The sequence below is a fragment of the Chrysochloris asiatica genome, unplaced genomic scaffold, assembly GCF_000296735.1.
Source record: "Chrysochloris asiatica unplaced genomic scaffold, ChrAsi1.0 scaffold00038, whole genome shotgun sequence".
Lineage (NCBI taxonomy): Eukaryota > Metazoa > Chordata > Mammalia > Afrosoricida > Chrysochloridae > Chrysochloris > Chrysochloris asiatica.
In genome coordinates, this window is record NW_006408556.1 from 7046073 (window position 1) to 7049988 (window position 3916).

Consider the following 3916-nt stretch of genomic DNA (forward strand, 5'->3'; position numbering starts at 1 on the left):
GTTCTAGAAATCTATCACCTCTTGAAAATGTTTGATACCAAGTAGAGCTCTGGAAGCTTCTATTCTAGTCTAGGGTCTGCGAGTTTCCACGAAAGTTTTCTGCCTGCTGGATGGAGTCTGGGAAGTGGGGACCCCAGTTCTGGAACCCTCTTCTCCCTCCAGGCCTCCTCAGCTACATAGGCTGGCAGCCTTCCTTTTCTCCTCACTGTGGGGTGTGTTTGTCCACACCTCAGCTTCTCTGAACAGCCTGCATATGTATAAGAGGGAGAGAGATGCCAACATTGCACAGCGTCAGCCAGTGCCACGGAACCCTCAAAGAGGAAGAAAGAGCAGGGACCCACCTGACCCTCAGCTGTCACTTCCAAGACCCCTGCCACCTCCCTGCCTCTGAACTCCAGGTCTCTTCACTGGGTCCTGCCCTTTTCTTCTACCTGAACCTTGAAGCTGATTTTCCTCCCAGAAGCCCTTAGGGGTGGACCTAGTAGGCTGGGGAGATGGGTTGCTTCCTGCCACCCAGTCCATGAGTACCCTGTTTTCACATTTACAAACATGTTGCAGTGGGTTCCTTGTTGTTAAGCACAGTCAAGTTGGTTCTGATACATAGTGACCCTGTGTAGGGTTTCCAAGGAGTGGCTGGTAGGTTTGAACTGTTGACCTTGCAGTTAGCGGTCCAGTGCTTATCCTACAGAGCCACACCAGACTTAGGTTCTTAGGTGCCTTACATGATGCTCCTCTAACATGATGATGATGATGATGGTAGTTACATTTGCTGACCACCTACTCTGTGCCAGCTGCTAGGCTAAATCTTCTATGTAGGTTATCTTGTTTCCCTGTCATTCACTCTTTTTAAAAAAAAAACAAAAAAAACAAACCTTTTTATTGTGAATTGAGTGAAGGTTTGCAGAGCAAATCATCAATTTTAAATTCAGCAAATCATATACTTTGCTTCATTACAATGAATGCAATCCCTTCCGTGTACCATCAGTTAACAGCATTTACCTCTATTTACTTAAACTATTGCATTCCTCCCTGTGTCTCCCACTACCTTCATCTTTCCTCTGCCAACCTCCCTCTGTTATATATTACCTGTCCTGTCACCCATGTTCACATGTATCTACCCTCTAGCCCATGAATAAATTTCTCTCCCTTCTCCCCCCATAACCATCATGGTGTTGGTGGCTGTGTGCTGTGGAGTAGTCGGTTCCGACTCATAGTGACCCTGTATAGGGTTTCTGAGGCTGTAAATCTTTACAAGAGCTGAAAGCCTCATCTTTCTCCTGCGGAACAGCTGGTAGTTTCAAACTGCTGACCTTGAGGTTAGCAGCCCAACTCGTAACCGCTATGCTACCAGAACAGTTAATAAAAAAAAACTTTTATTAACTTTTGACAACGTTGGACTCATATAATATTTGTCCATTTGTGATTGACTAATCTCACTCAGCCTAATGCCCTCCAGGTTCATCCACGTTGTGAAGATGTTTTGCAGATTCATCATTCTTCTTCAATGTTGAATAGTACTCTACTGTGTGTATGTACCAGTTTGTTTAACCATTCTGTTGATGGACTTTTAGGCTATCTCCATCTTTTTTACATGTCTTTTGTAGACAGCATATTGAATGATCTTATATTCTTATCCATTCTGCTACTCTTGTTCTCAAGACTGGTGCATTTAATTTATTTACATCCAGTTCTAAGGAGCTCTGGTAGCATAGTGGTTACAAATCGGGCTGTGAACCACAAGGTCAGCAGTTCGAAACTACCAGCTGCCCTGCGGGAGAAAGATGAGGCTTTCTGCTCCCGTAAAGATTTACAGCCTCGGAAACCCTGTACAGGGTTGCTATGAGTCAGAAACTACTCCATGGCACATAACAACAACAACAACATGATTACTGATAGGTATGAATTGATTGCTGTCATTCTGCTGTTTTTGTTGTTGTTGTATGACTGGTTTCTTTGATCCACTTAATTTTTGCACTGAGTTCATTTTGTTTGTGGGTTTCCTTATCATTTTCTTCATTTCTGTTGTGCTAATGTTTACTAAATCTGATTTTCCTCTTTTTTATTTTGATGTAAAGGTGTATAATTTTCTTTGAGGTTGTCCTGTAATTTATTAAAATTTGTTTGCCTATTTAAAACAGTCTGTTTTATCTTGAAGTCTACTTGATTTCCTCACCATTTTGAAGTTCTGTATCTACATTATTCCCTCTTTTTGTTTTGAAGTTGACTTCATTATAAATTGATATCTCTGGTTGCCTATTTTCAATCTTGTGTGTTTGTTTTACTTTAAATACTTGTATATCTGGATTGAGTTCTGGGTGGTGCTGTCATGTATGTTAATCTCAGGTTGTTGTCTGCTATTGTTGGTTCTCAGTCCAAAGAAGACCCTTTAGTAATTTTTGTAAAGTTGGTCTGATTTTAACAAATTCCTAATTTCAATGTTATATTTGAGGGACAACTTTGCTGAGTATATGATTCTTGGTTGGCAATTGTTTCATTAAAAGTTTTGTATATGTCAATCATCCTTCTTGCTTGCATGGTTTCTGCTGAGAAATCACACTTTCATTTTATTGGTTTTCCTTTGTAGGTAACTTTTCTTTTTTTTTCTGAGCTGCTCTCGGGACACTTTACTTGTCTTTCATTTTGCAAAGTTTGATTATGATATGTCTTGGTGATTTTCTTTTGGAATCTATCTTATTTAGGGTTTGTTCAGTTTCTTATATGCTTATCTTCTTATCTTTCATGTTAAGGAAGTTTTCTTCCAACAACTCTTCAACAAATTTCTCTGTGTTTCTCTTCCTATTCTGGGATTCTCATCACCCATAAGTTATTCTTCTTCATGGTGTCTCACATAACTCTTAGGCTTGATTAGTGTTTTTTCATTCATTTTTCTGATAGTTCTTTCAGCATACTAGTTTTGAGAGATTTATCTTCAAGCTCACTAATTTGGGCTTCCATCTACTAATATTCTAATCTACTCCTTTGCCCTTTCAATGCATTGTTCATTTATGAAATATTAATACTAATCTTCTGGGTTTCTAATAGCAGTTTTTTATTGTTTCAGAATTTGCATTTATTTTTGCCTGTTTGTTCTTGTAGTATTTTCCTGAAATTTTCTAAAGTGTTTTCTGTGTTCTCCTTATTTTCCTCCATTTTTCTGTTAATCCTTTGAAGTACTTAGTTATCGTTCTTTTGAAATCCTTTTCAGTTAGTTCCATTACCTTTTTTTCCTTAAAGACATTTTCTAGCTCTGCATCTTGGTCATTTTTTTTGAGCCATTCTCTCATGTGAGCTAAAATTGTCTGTTGTCTCTGTGGCAGTTTGATGTTATTGTATTTGTATTAATTGATTGTATGTTAATGTGTTCTCAGGCTGTCACCAACTGTCTCCTGTGGGGGTAGTTAGAGAATGGAAATGTGTACTCCATTCTCTGTTACTGTTCATGCAGCTCAGTTTAGGGTGGGTTTGGCTGGTGCTGGTTGCTATCTACCATTGGTAAGATGGTATTTGTTATTGTTATGTGCCTTGGAGTCAGTTCTGACCCATAGCGATCCTGTACAGGGTTTCCGAGGCTGTAAATCTTTAAGGGAGCTGAAAGCCTCATCTTTCTCCCGCGGAACAGCTGTAGTTTCAAACTGCTGACCTTGCGGCTCGCAGCCAGATTCGTAACCACTACGCTACCAGAGCGCCTTGGTCAGATGGTATAGGAGCTGGTATTAGCTCTTGTTCAGTGGCAGGAGTTGTAGAAGATACGGTTGTGACTGAGATTTATGGGCAAGGTTGCTGTCTCCTGTTGGGTGGCAAAGAGGAGAAAACCACCTACACCCCTTACCACACACAAAAACAAAACAGAATAAACAAGTAACCAACAATGAAAAGATAAAATAATAAAGAGAGAAGAAATAAAAACCATCAAAAA